At 28.4% G+C, this 22,208-nt stretch overlaps 1 protein-coding gene across 2 annotated transcripts in view; it reads left to right on the top strand.

Moving 5' to 3' along the window:
- LOC128391387 (octopamine receptor Oamb-like) overlaps positions 1-22,208 on the top strand; it is a 63,957-nt gene that overhangs the window by 17,148 nt on the left and 24,601 nt on the right. Inside the window, exon 2 of one of the 2 annotated variants that reach the window (XM_053351264.1) lies at positions 10,269-10,371. The exons of the other annotated variant lie outside the window; for it this stretch is intronic. The gene's annotated coding sequence lies outside the window, so the exon portion shown is untranslated. The remainder of the gene's footprint in view (positions 1-10,268; positions 10,372-22,208) is intronic. 2 annotated transcript variants of the gene reach the window in all.

Raw genomic sequence — 22,208 nt, 5'->3', positions numbered from 1 at the left:
TTTACCAATCCAATTATCCACTAATTAACTAATTGCAATTGGGTTTATTAGATCCATTTGTGTTCATTATCTGATTAAAAGCTATTACATATAACTTATCATGATAAAGATTTAATCAATTTCAGATGAATTAGTATAAGTTGAATCAAAATTAAAGAAAGTTTAATTTTCTGGTCCAATAAACTGAATTAATGGATTAAAATTATTCATTTTGAAATTTTAATATCGATTCAGGGTATTCATGATAATCGTATCAATCATTACCACTGAATTAAATTAGTTAAACCCTTGTAATTGATTATTTTCATAATCATTATAATCTTGATCATTGTTGACTATTGATTTACAATTAGTTGAATTGATGATAAAAGGGAAAAGCAAAACATGAATTCTTGTATTAATTGTAAGAATCAATAGCAATTAAACACATGGAGTAAATTGAATAGATCAACAATCAAATGTAAATTGTGATCGTTTATATTTCTTTGCAATTCTTGATTCCGTTCAGAGGATTAAATTGCCTGTAAAACTTTATTGTAATCATGATGCTGTTGATTATCTTGATTATCTTACACCTTATTCATTGATTAAGGTAATAACATTAAATGTGGATAACAATCAGAGCATAAAATTAAATTCGTTATCATTTGGCCATCCTGGTGAATAAAACTGATCGTTACATACAAATGATAATTTAACATTCACGTTGATTAAATCTGTAATCTTGAAACAGATTAAGGTTTGAAACTGAATTTAAAATGATAAAATAATGAATAACAAGACAATTTGAACAATTAGAATGATAATTAATCAAAGTATGGTTAATGATGATTCATCATTAATCATTACTGATTAAAAGCCATTTGATTCATACGAGTAATGTATTATAAATGGTGGGAGTAATAATAGCAAAATACACAATTTAACTAATCATTAATCACTGTGGTAAATTAAAATCAATCAATCAGTTATTCATGGTTGTTGTTACAATTAGGTTGAAGGTGCGATAATAATGATGGATAAGAACAATTTAATTGTTGTGGTTTTGATTTTCCAATTAGCATTTAAATATTACAAATGAAAATCTGTATGTTTGATTTACTCTTTGGTTCACTGAGAGTTAAATGTTACCTTTGTCGATATCGCAACAATCATGAAGTTTCATGAAGTTCAGCAGAATTTTTCTCAATCAGTTTTGCTTACTCTTTGGATATTCCTGAGCATCTACCTAGGGTATTATTTTTCAATTCTTTCAATAGATTCTCTTGATTCTTTGTTTAGGTTTTTTTTTCGGGTTTTTTTCCCTCATCATCATTAATATAATATCAGTTTTCATGATTATCATGTTTATCGTCTTCTTTATCTAGTCTTCCTCCTCCCACTACGATCATCATCATCTTTCTTATTTCTTTTTTCCCACCGCAAAAGAAATAAAAACAAGGTGGAAATATATTGTCGCGTGATTTGATGTCATAAGCAATTCCCTATGTAAAGGTGATTATTTTTCCTAAATGGGATCGAGAACCATTTCTGTAAACACCATGTACACTCACAGTCATGGTGATTCTTTGTATTTGTTGAAACTTTTATCATTCCTGATGATGATGATGATGATGGAAAACTAATAAGCAGTCTCTTCATGATCTAACTGTACATTTAGAATCTTGATTCTCAAATTGGGAGAGAGAGAGAGAGAGAGAGAGAAACAGATAAAGAAAAAGAGATAAACCTGAAACTTTGTAAATGTTCATTTCTCATTCACTCTTTCCTAATCACAGATAAGGAACAAAAAAGAATCAGAATCAGAAATGAACTTTACCTCAATTTGGTTCTCTTTTGATTTCGAAATCATCAAAGGTATGATGATAAAGTGACGATAGATTGAAGATGTGAAAGAGATTCTGATTGTAACAAAAAAAGAGATTAAAGTGATTTGTAAAAAAAAAGTTTACGAGAAAAGTACGTAAAGGATGAGGATGAGGATGGAGACTCCAAATGAATAAGAAGATTAATAGAAAGAAAGAAAAAGAAAGATGAAGAGATGATAAAAGGATGAGGATGCAAATGTGCCAAGGATTCAATTAAATTACATGAACATCCTGATGAGATGTAGAGATTGTTAAATACTCCAAATGTTACGATTACATTGATTTCCCAGAGTGAATTGTGATATCCTAATATTTGATTTACAATTAACAATTGCAAATTAACAATTTAATTTAATTACGATTGCATACTAATCTTACTCGTCTGAATTGGCTGATGAAATTATTAGGTATCCAAGTAAATAATGATACGATTTTTTGTCTCATTTTCAGATTTATTTTGAGAAATTAATAATTATAATAGAAATTAATTGATAACACCATCTTGTAGAGAAAAAAACAAGCTTTCTAATGATATAAAATTTATTTTAATACCCTAATTAGTTAAACAACAATTAAAATTATCCCAATTAACAACAATTAAACAAAAAAAGATTTAACATTAATTTTCCATAGACAAAAACTTTTTAAGGATTTTAACACTTTTTTCTTTGAAAATAAAATTTTCAATGTTAAAAGCCCATAGGAAATTATTAGTCTTTTTTTGTTTAATTGTTGGAATTTTCTGAACCCAATTAACAATTAGTGAGATTTTTTTTGTGAAGAGACTCAGATGGTCAAGCTATCGATTGATGAACTTTTCAAAATTTTCCACCGAGTTTAAAGCCGAAATTATCGGCTTTGAAATCGGCGGCTGAAATTTCAAAAAAATTTTGTATTGGGATAATTTTAATTGTTGTTTAACTAATTAGGGTATTAAAATAAATTTTATATCATTAGAAAGCTTGTTTTTTTCTCTACAAGATGGTGTTATCAATTAATTTCTATTATAATTATTAATTTCTCAAAATAAATCTGAAAATGAGACAAAAAATCGTATCATTATTTACTTGGATACCTAATAATTAGCACAATTATTAATATGAAATAAGAAAATTGCAAATTTGCAAAACTTTCACCAACAATTAAGGTTAATTCAATGATATTCAATGTGAATAATTACCAACCTCATTACGAGTTAATTGTTTTTCATTTTTGCTGTGAATTAAATGAGAAAATTTTCATTCTTGTGAACAATTTAAATTGCAACAATTTATCATTCTCAACTATATTAACCATATTGTTACGACTTTTATTATAAATATACCAGAAATTACAATTAATTGTGAATAATATATCATTTCAATCAAATCAAACAATTTAAAACAATTAAAGTTAATCATTGTTTACTAAATTAGTTTGAGTACCTTAAACCAGGAAACTAAAGTTATAAACAAATTGTGAAAATTAATCAACCAATTATTATATTACATTTACAAATTATTATAAATCTCAAGTTAATTTAAATTAACTTTTAATTGTTAACAATTAAAAGATTTTCCCTCTAACAACCTCAACCCAGTTAATCATGATTTTATTTAATATTTGTCATAATTAATAAATCAAATGAATTAAAAGAGTAGAAAATAAAAAAAAATTTAATCGTATTAATTGAATTAAATATCTTGATTGCCATGTTGGTTGATTAAGCTATCGTATTTAATCATGATTAAATTGTAAACTTATCAATTGACGTAATTAATTTACTAATTATCTGATAAAAGTATTAAATGATTATTTAATCATCGAATGCTAATCCAATACAATTAGGGATCAAATTTATTATTATCATGTTCATCTAACGATTATAACAATTTAAGTACAATTATCATTAGTAAATCATTGTAACTGTTACCATTCAAAGATGATAATCAATCATCAATATGATGTAATTTTAATACATGTACATTTTTGATACACTTTTAGTTTCAACATCCGGTTTCATGATGATGCTCATGTTTATCATCAATCAAAGATGAAATTTAACTTCCGTTAAGAACTTTTCTTTCTTCATGTTTTCGATCAATTTGAAAGAGGAAAATATGAACGGCGAAAAAGATAATGTTCATAAAAACACATGTTCGATTAGAACCTTTTCGAGTGGACATTGTGTTTATCCTAAGGGATAAAAGTTCATCTCTCGAATTCAAAATCACAATTGCTCTTTTGATTCCCCGATCTTATTTGATGACAAGAAGAAAAACAAAATTTCTCTTCTCTTTCTAAATCCTCATAATTCATCTTTTTTGAAAGAGAGAGAGAGAGAGAGAGAGTATTTATCGTCCGAGAACTTTTTTCCTTATTCTTTGTTTATGATCTCTCCCATGAATCTCTTGGATCATATGGTGTTGATGTTCCAAGGAAAAAGTTCAATAAACTATCAATGGATAATTTTCCTTATTCTTTCTCATCTTTTGTCCATCTTCTTTGACCACACCTTATTTAATCACTTATTCCAAGATGAGATTCAGGGAGGAAGAGACCTAACCAGCCTACTTTCATGATGGTGAGGGTGAGGGTGATCAAAATCATCTTGAAAAACACTTCCTTAAGAGACATGGATAAATAATGATAAAATGTCCAAACCTTTTACTTTTATATCAATCAAATGGCTGTTAGATTTTTCTTTACAACAAAAACTGACCGGAAGTTAATTAAATAAAACAAATTATTCTATTTCTGTTACGTTTTCATGGTAATCATGTTGAATTGATTACCAAGAATCAAGAATATCACCAGCAAACTAAATGTGGTCATGATTAAACTGTGGTCACTTTATCTTCATCTCTTTGATGGAAAAATTTCCTCTGAATATATTTAATCATCATGAGAACTGAGCTGTTAATATTACATGATAAACATTAGAAATTAGAATTTACAATTGACTAGAAAACAGTTTGACCTGAAACTTTTTTCTTTTCTTTTCTATTTAATTTAAGACTTTAAATTGTTCTGGTTTCGAATGTTGTTGTTGATTTCATGATGAATAGAAAAAAGTTCTTAAAGAGAGAGCCAGAGAGAAAGAGGTTAAGTTATAATTCACATTCATGTCATGAATTTGATTCTCTATTTTCTATCCTTTTTCTGATGATCAAGAAGGATGAAGACGAAGAAATGACAAGAGAAATTCGGAATGAAAAAAAGTTGTGATTCTTTAATTTAGTTTCTATGTAAAAATGATCTTAACCCTATCACTTTCGATGTTATTATCATATGGAAAATAAATACAAAAGATATCGAATAATTTTCTCAATCGATTGTCATAACTTTCTCTTGGTATTCCAATTGATGGTTCATGATAGATTCAGAAAATTACAATGCCAAGATAAACTATTCGAAATTCACTCCATGATCTGTTTATCATAATCATCGTCAAAAGAAGTGAAAGAATTTTCTAAGAATTTAAGAGAAAGGTCAGAATAATGTTCTTTCCATGTTGTTACCTTTGATTAACATGATAACGAATCATCTTCATCCTTTTCATCATTTTATTGGCTTTAAGAAGAAAAAGTTCAACAATCAGAGTTATCATGTTATTCAACTTTTGGTCTTAGTAATTTTCAACAGCCTACTCAATAAACCACCTTCACTCTCATGAACATGTAACTATTTCAAAGTATCAAAGGGATAAGAAATAAAAAAATTCTAAAGCAATTTTGTACACAAGAAGTGAGAACCGATTCCTGAGAGAAAGTTCATTTTTCATCATGTTTATTCAAATTAAATATATAAATATAAATATAAAAAGAGAGGTAACAAATTTCTAAGAAGATATTAATGATAATGATGATGAAAAAAGTTTCGATTCAATGGAATAACGAAAAAAGAAAACTTTTAATAGAAAGTTGCAATCTATTTCTCTCTCTCTCTCTCTCTTGCTTTCTTTCTTCCTTCCTCTCTCTCTCTCTAATCTACCTTTTCTTTTGCAATCCAATCCATGTAATTTAAAATTCTAAAGCCTCAACTAATACCCTGAATAGTTCTCATGTATTATCATTCTAGTTTTTACCACAGAAAGTTATGAGGAATGATTTTACTCCATAGAGTGAGAGAGCTACCGGAATCATCAGTAGACTATTTCAATGAAAGTTAGGTGGTTTTTTAGAAAAAAAAATACGAAAAATTGATTCTTTCTCTCTATCTCTTTATCCGAAGTTCATACTCTGAACTTTTCCCCTGAACAGGTATTTAACAATAATCATGAAATGAGAAAATTTTTTTCAAACCAACAGTCAACACGCAATAAAAGTTGTAGAAAATGAAAGATAAATTTAAATATTGATCAACAATTAAATATTATACTGTTAAAGTTGTACTTATTTAGGAGCAGCAATTTAATGATTACTATCATGATGTTTATTATTAGTCATTTAGAAGCATCGTCTTGATTCAATCAATGGTGAATTAATATATCATGAGATTCTAAACAGGGGGAGACCTCAAAATTTCCATGTTACTAATCATTATCATTAACGGAATTATTTATCGTTGATATCTAAAATATCAAGTCAACATTAATTTAGATACAACTGATTGACAGAAAAATTTGTTTTCTCATCATCATAGTAACTTTATTATTGATGCTTTGATAGATAAATATTGACGATTATCCGATAGCACATTATTATCATATAGATCAGTTTTGAATCGATAATTTTCAATTCAATTCAAGATTTTGTAGATTAACTAATCATTATCAATGATCATTATCTTTATGTTATTATTAATATATTGATTACTTATGAGTCAGTGTTATCGTTTATCTGGTTCATCATCTGTTTGGGAAGCTTGTCAACATGGGAAATGAAATCTCACCATGATATCTGAATGGAAATTACTAAATATTGTAATCTAATCATTGAATTCTAGAGAATTGTGTTGAAGAATGAATTTGATTTTTTTCTTTGTGATAAATATTTTATATTCTCTCTCTCTCTTTCTCAGTATGAATTTTCAGGTTGATTTTCTCACTATCAGAATATCAATTGTTGTGTTTGAAATATTTCTCTGAATATTTCTAAAGTTCAATGAAAGTTAAAAATGTTGATAACGATATATCATGAGGAGCAGAAAAAGTGTAAAAACTTTGATTGATTGAGGTATATTTTCATTATATGATTCAATTGTTACTTCTATTGTACAAACATTATCATGATATGTAGTCTCATGGAATGGAATCTGATTTTTAGAATTGCAATGAAATATTTCAATTATTATCAAAGCGTATGCAATTTTGCGTGAGTTTCATTAGTTAATGGTCATCATTTAATGGTCAGTATTAGAAATTGAATTTGGCTTTATTGTCCATCGGTTTTCCAAGAAACCTTCCCCCTGTATTATATGTAACAATGGAAATTATTTGAGAGATAATTTTCATCACCATGCAATCAAGATTAACCACAGACTAGAGGGAAGGAATAATCTAAGGTGTGAAAATGGGACGATAATGATTGTCAAGGAAATAGACAATTTTCAGTCATCTTTCTCTCATCATCGACACCTCGTTTCTCACTCAGAGGGAAGATGACAAAAAGTAGAGGATGATAAGAGATGCTTAATGATGTGCAATATCGTGTTGAGTGAAAATAGAAAGAATAAAACGAAAAAGATGAGGAAGATAAATGAATCAATGAATAGATGAGAAAGAGACATCATCTTCGAAAAAGAAAGAGAGATGATGAAGATGATGATAAAAAAGGAAGAAGGAGGAAAGATGATAAAGGAAGAAGATGATTAAAGAGGGAGACAGAAAATAAGATTATACATAATGAAACGTATTTTCGGATATAATGTCTTTCGGTATCAATGCTAATTAACAATGAATTATAATCATTCATCATGATTCATCTTTTTTCATCGTGAACATCATTAGATTCCATGTTATTCATTCTCATGAATTTTCTTCCCTGTTTGTCTCCCATGTAAATGATTTTCTTTCATCATCAACAACGACCCACCTACAAATAATTTACCCTAATAAACTACTGATAACCAAGAAACAAATGATTGTAAATGATGAAACAATTGTAAGCTTTCATTATCATGATCAATAACAATTGATAATGGCATTGAATTGTTGTCAACCAGTTTTCAACAACAATTAATTATCGGAAAATCAATCTCATCATTTGAATATCTACAATCATCATGACTTTTTTTTGTAACGATTCGTCTTCAACTTTGTACTAACGATTTAGTTTCAACTGACGAGGCGAAAAGTTCTGATAAAGTTTACTGTTTCTTTTGATTTTCTTTAGTTGTACATTTCGAAACTTTTATCTGTAATCAGTTAATTGTTCAAATTAAATGTTCATAAATTATTAACGCTAAAACAAATCATGACAATTTTACTATTTCCAAATTGAATGTTACTTAGAAAACTGTCAGTTGAGAGTTACTTTGATCAAGAAAAACAAAAGTGAAAAGTTTTCTAAGATTCACCAACATGAAATCACCATATAATTTATCACGAATTTACATTCCATGCTACAGAGAAACGATTCTTGATTAGTTGGTGAATATGCTTTCTAATAAAGGTTGACATTTCTATGTATAGAATTTTTCGTTCGAGGTTCGAATTGTAAAACTTAACAAAGTGAACATTTGAATAAAATTATAAGGGATCCGTGGTTTGAATTGTACTGATTGATGACCGACATCATGATAAGAATTTGCTTGAAATTTAGATTATTGAACTATTCTAAATACTGATAGCTATTAACATGGGTCAACGATCCAAATACTTCACACCCTTTTTTATATCTTCCAATAACTGACCATCAATATTATGGTCAAGTTATCATGCAAAAGAGGGGTAGAGATTGTGTTAGCATGAATAAACAACAACAATAGAAACCGTTGATTTGATTAATCAATGGAAGATAATTGATTACTGGCGAAAAAAAATCTAGAAAGATACATGATAAATGGAAAAAAGACAAAAGAAAAATTCATGACACCGAACAATTGGTAAAATTGAACATTTCGTGTCTACTCATTCCATCATCACCTCAATCACGATAATTAACGTCTAAAAACAACCGAGTTAAATGCACACAACAAGAAGAGTTCATCCTGATGATAACCATGATAATGAAAAAGCGTTCATTCAATCAACACATAGTTATATGTATGAAAGAAAAATTTAAACGACAATTTGATTGATAGGCCTTGAAATTTTCACCTTGATCATACCCCTCATGAAATGTTTATGGATATTAAATAAATAGCAATTTAGGTTTGAGCTTTTTAAATAAACATCTGATGTCTAATATCATAGATACAATATATTATAAGATAGTAAGAAAACGATAAACTGGAATAACTTTGAATAAATATCACGATGATAACATGGAATCTCTGACAAGGATACCATGATGATGAAGATAAAAAAGAGAAGAGAGCATTTACATGTAATTCATTGAAATGAGAAAGAAGATGATTGAATACCTTTGGCTTTCTTCTTCTTTTTTTATTTCAAATTGTTATAAGATTTCATGAAGATATTAAATTATTTTGTTCAAACAATTAGTAACAAAATTTTTCAACTATCAAACTAACGATACAGCCACAAGTTCTCGAATCTTTTTTATTTGCCCCGATCAGAGAAGAAACTGAGGCCATAACCTCAACAACAATAACCCAAATAAACTTGTCTAATTTATTAAGAATAATTGATGAAAGATACTAAGAAATGGTTTTACGATTCAAAATTAACTTTAACAATTTGTAAGAGGTGAGAGGAAGATTCAGCTTCACAATCACCTACATAGTTAAGGCATTAGTTTCCAATTCTTAGCTAATGGCATCGTATTCAGTTTTACATGGTATTCATAATCCGAATTGGAAGTACATCATTTTGAGCTGATAGTAAGTTATTTACAATAATTATAGTAATTTAATGAGATAAATATTCATTATAATGATGGTAACATTTAAACCCACTTGATGAAGTAATCATGATAAGCGTAGTAATCAGGGATAATAATTTGAGGTCAAGCTCAGGAAATGAGGTTTGATACAAGTTATTACAAAATAGTATCATAAATGTGACAAAACGAAAGTGATTTGATCTTGAAGGTTGAAGGTGATTTGATAAAGGAAAAGTAAAGAAAAAATTAATGTTTCCTTTTCCATGATAATATTTTATTTCTATTATCTTATTATATACTTTACAGGGAGTTGGATATTTTGAGTAACAAAATTCATGAGAACTTTTGTGTAGACAATAAAGATTCAATGTCTTCATGGATATTTTAGGATTGTGATTGTACTAATTGGTGTAACTCAGATGATAAGAATTTCTTGTATTACAAATTCTAATATACTATTATCTCTTTACAGAGGAAATTCAATGGAATTGAATAAATCCCGAAAAGAACCCAAATAAGGATAACTGAAACTTGAATTCGGATCAACTCAACTTTATTAATTTCCAATTCTCAAAGTAAGAGTTCAACCTTTTCACCATCTTTTGTTTGATTTTTCTCTTAGAATTTGATATCAGGATGACTTAAAATTCATACAATTTTATTCTTAGTTGAGTTGACAGTTGAACTGTTACAAGATTGCGTCTAATTATGGTTAGAACTTTAACTCTTCCGCAAAATCATTCATTCCCATACAGAAAAAAAGTCGGAAAAATTTGACCCAGAAAAGTTTCGGACACTTGGATGTGCTACAGTCGTTTGCTAACTAACCTACTGATCATTTGAATTCAGTTTATATAACATCAATCCTTTGGAAAGATTCAAACCTTTAATTAGCTACTAATCAATTGTGACGATAATTTTTCATGTTAATCAATGAGTTTTGATTGTTGTGTTTCCTTTGCTTGGTCCAAAACTATTATCGGTTTCATTAATTTCTGGTCCAATGAGTTGAATTTTCAACTTGTATACAAAATGAATACTCAAACTAAAACCAATGAAGGTCATGATATAAACAAGATATTAACGTGACTTAAATACACAAAAGCTAAAAGTTCATTGATGATCATGATGATAATTCTTGTGATTCTTAGTAGAATTCTAGATTTAAGTTGAATCATCATTCTCACGGATGATATTAGTGAATTTTTTCCTTTTTTCTTTCAGAAAAAACTCAAATTAATATCCAGGAAGATCATGTTGATGATCAATATAAGACCAAATAATTCAATCTTATTATTATCTTTTTGAATAAAAATTTTCATCACTAATATGTTGATAATACATAATCAACCTGATTATCCGGTTGATTGGGATTAATTTTCCAGCACATTCAAGCCTTTTGATCTGAATATAGATCAAATGAAACATATCATGATTTCTGATTATCATTGTTACTTATGAAATTGAAAAGAGAAAATTTGAACTTGAACTTTACCATTTATGCTTAACAGTTATCATTACGATTTGAATGTTCAGAATAATAAGATTTTTAATTCGATTGATGTTATTTTGTGAACTTTGGAAACATTCATAACATCACTCTCTTGTAAAACTTTTCTTTTCTCAGTAAGCCAAAGCTCATTATCATTGCCGTTCAGTTTTTGATTCGAATTTCAAAAATATTACCAAATAAAATTCAATTCATGATACATTTACACCATGATGATGATTGACAATGAAAACCTGAATACAGATAACAGTCTCGTGAGATATTGAGTAAGAATAGTTTTGATTTTGAAATATTCGAATCAGTAGAAATGATAATAATCTTCATGAGCCATGATGATATCTCATGACGAGCTATTTTACAATTTAAGATTATCATGAGTTTGCATGTGTTTTTAATTCATGCTCATGATAAATAAAGCATTATGAATCAGTGTCTAACACTGAACTTCTCTCTGCTTTTTTCACATCAGAATTGATGTCATGAGGAAAAAAAAAATGAATCGTATTATCGTAACCTGATTCACCCTCGAGGTAATCAGCAAGTCGTCAACTTTCAACAACAGTTGAAGTTATTTTTACACTTTCTCTTTTTATTTTTCTTCTTCATCTACTCCCCATGAATCCTCTCAACCTCTGATTCTGATGATCATCAGAATTCAATTGATAAATATTTGTGGGTACAAAGTCTTCTTTTCTCTTTGATAATCTTCAGAATTTTTGCACTTTTCCATATTTTTCTGAGAGAAAAAAGCAATATTACCATGAGATTATTTCACCATTCTTTACGCTGAGTTTTTCCATGAGTCGAAGATTTTGACAAAATCACAATTTTCTCTAAAAAAATTCTGTCAGATTTTTTATCCAAAATTTCAGTGAATTCTTTGAATAAAATATCGTCACTCTTTTCTTTTCATGATAATCTAAAAGTTCCGGTTTTCATGATTAAAATTTATGCACAAAGTATATTGACAAGAAATTCACTAGCCAATACCAACAAAATACACTATCGAAAATGAATTCTTAAAGTTAGAAATACAATATATAATGTTTCTTCATTATTCTGAATTATCTTAATTTCAAGATTGAATTATTAATATTTCGTTGACAGAAAATAAAATGATACATTTTATCAACTTGTTTTTTTTTGTTCACTTACATGCCATTAAATTCAATTCTATTATCACGTTCTCATTATTATCTACCCCCTGTAATATTAACGATAATGACTGTTATAATTTTATCAACTTGAAGTTAGTTTCTCATGATGAGTTTATAAACTGATTCTTCAAGTGTTGAAAGGATGAAGTGTTTTGTTCATGTTGTTTATCTTTATTTTCATACACAAGATTAAGTTTGAGGTTTTGGGAAAAAACCATTTTTTTGAACTCTCATGAAAAAACATATAAACATGGGGATAAGATTGAACTGAATACCCAGTTAAATGAACAATGGAGGAAAAACAAGAAAACACCGTGAAAGATTATCTGATCTATTAGATGATGATGAAGATAAAGATGGGAATGTTATTTTTGTTGTTGTTTGAAAAGTTCAGTAAGAAAATGATTCAGTAGAAAAACAGAAAACAAAAGAAAAATGTTGAAAATCTTATGATTCTAGTGATTGACAGTCTCATGATGAAAGAGACACACATACATTCATTATACAGACACTTTGAGGATGATAATTGAGCTCCTGTCAATCAGATGATAATCATCATTATCATGATGATATTACTCCCATAATTTATATTTGAAAAGGGAGTGAAAAACAAAAGTATCATGAAAACCAAGACAATGGGTGGTGATGGTGATAATACAATAGAGACAAGGGTTGTAGATATACAAGCTCAGTTACATGATATTCAGTTTATCATCAATGTGACAAGATAAGATTCACATCATTATCAGCATCATGAAAACGATCATGATGTGAGAGAGGGAAAAATTGAAGCTCATCATCATCATTGTTATATCTTCTTATGTCAATCCTTTGATCCGACGTTTTGACATTAGTGATAAGTTAAATTCAATTAGTACTTTCACCTGATCACGAACAATTAGTTGACGAATTTAATCCACCCTCTTTTCGCGCTCAATTGTTCTAAAATCACTAGAAGGATGGAAATTAAATTCTTTTATTAAATTTGTAACAAAATTTTCTTCTATTCATTTTTCATCTTCTCATGCACATCAATCATGATGGAAATATTTACTCTCTATCTTTTTCTTTGTTCCTTTTTGAACTTTAAATTATTCATTCGAAACAATATAACATGAAACTTACTAGAATATGAATTCGTAGACCAGCATCAATGTAATGATGATTAACGAATGATACTGAGGAGATGAGTAAAGAGATGACAGTTCATTGAGGTTTTCTTTTTGCTAGTTTTTGTGGTTTACTCTGTATCTTAGTTGTTTACTATTGAACTTTATCTTGTTAACTGAGCCTTTGTGTGGGAATAAATTCCCAAGGAAAACAAAAAATTTCATAAGAATTGTTTCAACTGTAAGTGTCACTGAACATCATGAAATGACATGTTGATCTCCTGTCTCTGGGTCTCTATTCAGTTATCGAGTAAAAGTTTTCCCCTCGCCATCATCATCTCCATGATTTAGCCATCTTATTTGAGAGTAATATCATCTTGTTCATAAAAAGTTCTGTTAATGAATCCCGTGCTATTATCAGAATAATAGATTCTCAGTATAATAACAGAAACTTTTGATATTCCATTCAAAAAATTACTAAAATTATCAGCCCATTTGCAACACATTGCTCATAACTGGCTTTCATGTTATCAATTATAAATATTATTTTTCATTATCCTCATGATTAATAATCATCATGATAACATAAAGATATTAAATATTTACATTGAGTTGACTTTTATGATTAAGAAAATGAAACATTCTCCTTGGAACTTTTTTTTCAATCCTTTTTTGCTTCATGAATTGATAGTCTAGAGAAATTTTGACAATTTTCTAATTCTCATATTATCCTTTTACTGTTCCATGAACTAACGCGATATTAGAATAATCACTTCTCCATGTCATCATCATGGTTTCTTCTTATTTATTTTCGACAAACTTGAAATTACATTAGCACATGTTTTTTGGGTTCTTCAATGAAGTTCAATTCGTATTCGAAGAGAGAGAGAGAGAGAGAGAGAGAGAGAGAGAGAGAGAGAGAGAGAGAGAGAGAGAGAGAGAGAGAGAGAGAGAGAGAGAGAGAGAGAGAGGATCGGAAGATGAACAATCTTCATGATGTATTCGTTTAATTGAGTAAATATGTGCTATTCAATGGATAAAGTTCAACGATATTCTGATAACTGTTTTGATCTGAAGATATATATCATATCCTGATATATTCACTTGAGAAAACTCCACCCAAGATGTCTGATTTTTTTTCTTATTTCTTGTTCACAATTTTTGCTCTTTATTCTCTGGACTTTTATCATAACTTAGTATTTTCATTCTCATAGATAATTCAGTGTAAATTCAAAAGGAATCATGATAATATTGAATCTGAAGAAAACGTATGATGAAAAATGTTTCCTTCTTTTTTTCATTCTTGTGGTTATTTCTTCCATACCCTCGTTCAAATAATATTATCGAAATAAAAAAAGTATATTGACCAATAAAAATATCATAAACTTATCTTACTTTATAATAATGATTGATATTTCATCATAATAATAATGGTAATCGCTGAGTAAATAGATTGTGTAAATACTTTCGAAACTTTTGAATTTTATCTGAATAGTTTTGATTCTCACAAATATTGAATTTAACTTCTGCAAGTATCACTATTGTCACAATGAGAAATAGCCAATATATTACTGTATAAGGGATAACATTTAATAGGAGAAATCATTTCCTGAAAACAAATCAACCAGGAAGCGAAATCAGGTAAATGTTATAATGTAGATTGAATCATTGAAATAAGCTGATAATAATACACCTTGATTACGAAATTATTGCGCAAGAATAATCAATTTATTCATTAATGTATGAAATCTCATCATGAAAATCATTCTGCGGTCTGGTTTGATTCTTGCTTCATTTAAAGTTGGTTGGAAATCTGATTATCAATAGTAATCATTTTTAATTATCAATCATTTATGATTTTGTGGAAGATGAGAAGACATTAATTTTTTTCTGCTTCTTGTTGCAACATAATAAGATAGTAGTTAGAAAAAGGTGGACTCTGGACCAAGTGAGGTTTCTGGACCAGAATTTTTTGAATAATTTTTTTGAGCATTTTTTTAGCGGTAAATTTAAATTGAAATTTTTATTGAAATGATGATGAGTTTATGAAAATAGCTATACAATGAAATCAAAGGCCTCTTCCTCGGCCATCGGGGTGAAACCATTGAGTTTTTACACCTAGTTCTGTCCCCATTTTGCGAATCACCCAATCAATGAATGAAAGTTCATTATCTTGATTTTCATCCTGTGATATTTTTAGAGCAGTTTTCAATGACCAATTTTGCGCGTAAAGTTTGGCATTTTTAGCCGCTTCTTGATTGAACTGGTCATCAATTTCAACACACTGTTGAATCAAACAATCAATCCTTTAATTAAGGTGATGAGTAATTTGCGTAGTTCGCCCGTTTATTAATCGCTCCATCGCATATTTTGACACTTTTTTAACGATGAATTTTGTATATATTTGATTTAATTGAGTTTTGTATATATTGGAGGGAATAATTCAGGTTCATAACTTGTATCATTTTTGCAATATATTTGTTTCAGTTTTTCAGTATTAAATCTAACTGAATTATAACTTGATGCTGTTATATTGGATATTCTGATAAATGTTATTTCACGATCAGGGAACGTTTCCATCATGACAGAATTGTCATGGGTAGACTTTTGAATCCAGTTGCTGTAATTTTTCCTAATGCAAAAACCAGCAGCACACCATTATCAGTTCGTATAACTTGAGCATTAAATTTTTTCTTTCGGTTCGTGTTTTCTACTTTGATGTCTATTGGTCCAATTGGCCATATTGAAACTACATTATCAATACGATAGTCAGGCCAAATTGATTTGGTCATATTTAATATTATCAAAAAATAGTGCACGGAATATTAGAAGTAAAATTACTGTAATAATTATAAAAATGATGATTCGTAAAATCATGTTATGTTTCATCACATCGAATGAGCTGAAGTTATTCTGTTCATCCTTTTTTATACTATCCCTACAAATTTCAAATTTCGCGCCAAAAAAATTGTCAAAAAAAATCATTCAAAAAATTCTGGTCTAGAAGCCTCACTTGGTTCGGAACCCCCTGGTCCAGAAACATCACTTGGTCCAGAGTCTACCTTTTTCTAACTACTTAAGGTATCATTCATATGCATATCTCAATTTCAATGTTGAGTCGAACTTAATTTTCTAGGCTTTGAGTTCCGTTCAAATGAAAGCATAAAGGAAGCGATCTGACTTTTTAGAAAAAATCTTTACTTTTTCCACATTGGTGTCTGTATCCATTATATTTAATATCAAGGACATTCCAGTCATTCTGTTTTGTTTCTGTTACATTTTAATCAGGTTTGACCATCAAATGACCTTGAAGTCTTATCACTAATCACTATCTTATAACATAATGGATAGACGTTATGCTGTAATAAAGCAAATTCAAACATTATGAAAGCTACTGAGCTTCTCACTCTTGTTAGGTCAACTGACAAACGGTCATCTTATTAGGTAAACAAATAAGTAATGGTCAAAATTTTTTCGAGCTTACATTTGGCTTGATTGTTAAAAACTTTAGATTTTTTATTAATAAATTTAGTATAATTAGAGAGGTTAGATAATAAGCTTTAACATGATACATAAATGATCATTTTATGATGATTAGTTTAATTACAATTAAATTATATCTAAAGTGATAGAATTTTTGTTTTTCGATCTTTTTTATTCGGAGGTCATTTTTTCGGCAATTTCCAGCATGACAGACTGACCGGAATGTCCATGCTAGATGAATACGAAAATTAAGTACCCAAACTCTCATGGCTTGAGTTTGGGGTATACCCAAAGACAAAAAATTTATTCAATAAAAACTTGGAAACTTGATGAAATGCTCTGTATATGAATATAGTTAAATCAATATAATTAACACCAAAGTTACATGGGATTAAGATGATTTCATGCAAAGGTAAAGTCATCACATTCTGATTATTAAATATAGCAGAGTCTAGGCTAAAGTAAAACTGAACAGAAAAAAATACAATAACAAATGTTTCCTGAGGCTTTTTGATTAGGTGTTATTGTTTCTTAAACTCTATACCATGATAATATTATTATCATGAGTTTCGGGGTGTAAATTTGCCTCTGATTTAATTTTAAACTGTATTTGTACCTTTAAATTGAATTAAAGTTACTTTGTCTGAAATTGTTCATGTTGAAAAAAATGAAAAGAACAGAAAATGATAAATATTATGATGAACAATATTATTAAATGCTTCCGGCAATTCTGAGTAATCATGTTCTCTCTTCCTGGTTATGATGGTGATGAAATTCATTAAGATTCAATGCAGATTAACTGAAGATTGTCAAGTGAATCAAATTCTGTGTTTCAGTGTAAACACAATTAACTTTCAATGAGGGCAAAAAGTTCATGAAAAACAATAGGAGTTGACATTAACTAATCAGTTGAATTTCATGATGAGCAAGATTCATTATCATGATGTACAAATTAATTTTTATGAATATACTAAACTGATTATAATGAAATTCCGAGTGATAATCAATACACTAGCTACTATAAATTAATTGATAGTCAATATTTAATCATCTTAACCCAAAGTCTCATTAAATTATTAATCTCATTGGTCATCAAAAAATTGATCCAATATTATTAATTATTGACAATCAGATGAATTAATATTATTATTAATAATAGAAGCAAAAAATAACATTCGATTGATGAACTTTTCAAATTATAACGATTCTCGGATTAACTTTAATGGAGAAAGGAATCAATTATTGAGGAAAAGTTCTTAGCCTATCAAATGAAATTCAAAAGCGATAATCAATTAGATTGTTATTGATTTTTTTCCGAATCAAGATTAATTGGAAACATTTTGATTTGAATATCTATTGAGGTAATAGTTGCAATTTAATTGTGTTTGGTGATAGATGAAATTAATTGTTACCGAAAACAATTGAATGGTAACCAAACTGTTTCAACATTGAATAATAATGATGATGATTATCTTAATGTAATTAACTAATGTACTAAATTGTTGTTTTCCTTTGCATCTTTTTGTGAATCAGCATTAGAAGATGAATATACGATAATGAGAGAAGATTATAGTTGGTTAATTATCTTTTAATGTAGATTATCATTTCTATTTCATTCTCTCTCTCCTCATCTTCATCTTTTTCATCATTCTTTCAGATGATTTTTATCATCTGAACCCATGAAAATGCTGTTAATACGCTAATGGTTTTTACTTATGTTGTGATATTTTCTACTCCCATGTTATCTTTATCACGAATTATGCTTTTTTCTTCTTGTGTGTTACTAGAATTGATGATAACGATTATTCAGAACGAAGGGAAAAGATTGAAATCCATGGTAATGATAATCAATGCAAAGAAAATGTCATTAAATCAACATTTATCATCATCATAATCAACATGATTGTTATTATCTCATGGAATCCATTCAATGATCAAGTTTATCATTAGACTTTGATATAACATTTGACAGACAAAGTGTCTAATATAATATTCATATAATTTTCATCTTTTTCTCTTTCTTTTCATCATCATCATCATGATTATCATTAACGATTCCCAATACTAGTGATACAAGTTAAGCAAAATGTCATGAATGTTTTTTTCCTCAATGATATTATCATGATTGTCATGATATAATTCAATCAAGGAGTATGTACATTATTATGATATTTCAATTGCGTTGATCGGGATTATTAATAATGATCAAAAAGTGATGAGGAGTAGGAATCATATATTTTGAATATATTTGGTTTCACCATAAAATATATCACAATCATGATATAATAATAATACAATAGTAAACTAATATTATACTTACAATTAATCATCAGATGAATCAAATATTATGACAATTTCATACCCTTACCAAAGTTATATGGATGTATGAATGTGATACCTTATTCAGTGGTTTGATGTTATTGTGTCAACCATCATTTTCATCATCATCATCCCATGAAACTGAGCAATTTTATCGCTCATATAATATCAACTATTAGGACCATTTATAAGTAGAGGAAAATATCAATTTTATTTGATTCGAAATCGTTTAACCCTTTATCATTTACACTCATCATCACCTTCATGATGATGATGATGATGATGATAAACATTATTAACACAATCACACATATTGTCAGATTATTTTCACTCAAATTACTTGGTTTCCTAATCAGAATCATTATCATCATTTCGTGGCTTCCATTTCAAAAGCGTAAACCTCATTTTCCAGTATGATGATAACTTTTATTCCCTAGGAATGATTCTGATAAGTTATAAATATACTTTACTTTTAGCTACCTTGATGGTTGATAATCTTATTGACTTAGAATCATTTTCTTATTTTTACTTTTTCTTTCTTTCCCAATGATTCATCTTCCTCTTTACAGCATCACAATCATCATCATCAACTTATTCCTAATAATGTAATAGTTTTCAACTGAATCTGAGCAATGATCAATCGGAAAGAAGCAATTTGCTTTCAACCGTATTTACAACATCAAGATTAAACACCTAAACGAGATAAGATTATGATTATTAACACCATTTTTCATTAATCTCAGGGAAAAACTAGTTTGATTTCGTATTCAACATGACTTGAAATGAAGCAAATAATTGTATTAAAGTTAACAATTAAATAGCTTTACAATGATAAAAACTACCAATGAAATGTATTAGGCATTTACCCACATATTGAAAGATTGTCTAATCTAATCAAAATGATAACCAGAAGCAATTAATCACAATCTAAAATCAAAACGTAGTAAAAGTATCTTTTCAAAATTAATTATGCTCAAAATGTAAAATGCAATTAACCTGTGGCAATTGTATTAATTATTTTGAGTGACGAGCAATATAATAACCAATCAATTCTCAAGGAAAAGAAAAATATTTCAACTCTTTTTAATTTTTTTTCTTTTATCGAGTATTTTTACCAGTCCATGGCTCCAAGAATTTACTGGAAATACAGTCTGAAATTCAGTTATCTGTTTTTTTATCACCATAACACTCACATTCTCGTTGGTAGACCTTACAAAAGAAAAAGATCTCTACTCAGGCAATTACTATTTGATACTATTGATAAAGATGAAAATAATATCAATACCTCACATACTCACCTTTGCTCATTTCTGAAAAAATGAAAGTTCATATGGATCAATAGAGCTGCACAAATGATATTAGTAACCTTTTTTTCATGATAAAATATTATGACAGAAGCAGAGCAATGATAATATCATAATTCTTACATGATATCGATAAGAGCTGAAGAAGCAGCATCATCACCAGAAAAACAACTGAATCTCTCTTACTCTATGTTCAGTTCTAAAAAAATCTCAGAGAGAGCGAGAGAGAGAGAGAGAGAGAGAGAATTTGTCTCACTTTGAAAACCAGAATTGAACATGAAGCTAAAAAACCATGAAAAGGGGATAAAAAGTTCCAACTCAATTTCAACTGCAGTCGAATGATAAAAAAGTCTGATGTCTAATTTACTGAATCATGTTGGTTACTAGAACTTTTCCCTCAACATTATCATCATGTTACTTCCTACATCATCTTCATGGCAAAAGGATAAAGAGAAAAAAATTGATATCAGAAAAAAAACAGTTTCTTTCAAATCAAAGCTTGAAATCTTAGAACTTTTTTTCTCAATGAGAGTCTATTGATTATCCATAAGAATTGTTTTTCTTGCCGTTAACAAGGGATAAGGTGAGCTAGGGTATAGTAGAGAAGAAAAAAATTTAATCGATAAATTGAGCTTGGAATTATTAATAATAAGAATAGAAAAAAACAGTTTCTCAACTTTGATAACAACAAATAGCTAACCTTTTGATTCTCATCAGAATTTTTGATTCATTTAATATTGAGCATTTTCCGTTCATCATTAATATATCATGTACATGGAAAACCTGAAAGAGTAAAATTTAATTTAATCTACCTCATTAGTTTATAAATATATATTTCTAACCATAAATCCAATTAAGTTAATTGTTAGAAACCAGAAACAAATTACATTATTGGTTTTTATTGGTTGTTGATAATAAATCAACTTGTTGATTAATTATCAGCTAATTGATTCATAAATTGATTTGATTATTTGCGGTTTTGCAACTAGTTTTCTGCTAATATGATGTAATTGTCTTGACCAGGTAAATAAATGGGTTAATCTATTGTTAACATCATAATTATCTTGTTGATCTACAATACAATTGAATTGGTGAAAAAAGCCACTTAATAGTTGCAGGATTATGATAATAATGAGCTGAGATGAAAACATTTTATTACTATCATCTATTAATAGCAATAGGATTATAATAAGATAATCCTATTGAGTGATTAGACTAATTAAGATTCTTTTTAGAGTTCATCTCATATTTTCTTGAAATTCATGTTTCAATAATACTTAACTCACAATCTTGCATTTAAACGACCGATTTAAATCAGTCTCTTGATTAGTGATAATTAGTAAAACAATTATCTAAACTTGGGTTGCTTTTTCTTTGGTAACAATTACCTTGAATTATCCATAATCGTGATTTTTATCATGAAAATGAGTGGAAGAAAGTTTTTTTCTGATCATTGATTGTTCAGATTCTAGTGTGTAAATTTTTTCAATCTAAATTGTTACTATTATTTGTATTTCCTTCCGAGATTTT

The sequence above is a fragment of the Panonychus citri genome, unplaced genomic scaffold (assembly GCF_014898815.1).
Source record: "Panonychus citri isolate SS breed McGregor unplaced genomic scaffold, ASM1489881v1 Contig00134, whole genome shotgun sequence".
NCBI lineage: Eukaryota > Metazoa > Arthropoda > Arachnida > Trombidiformes > Tetranychidae > Panonychus > Panonychus citri.
This window is presented reverse-complemented; position numbering and strand designations above follow the sequence as displayed.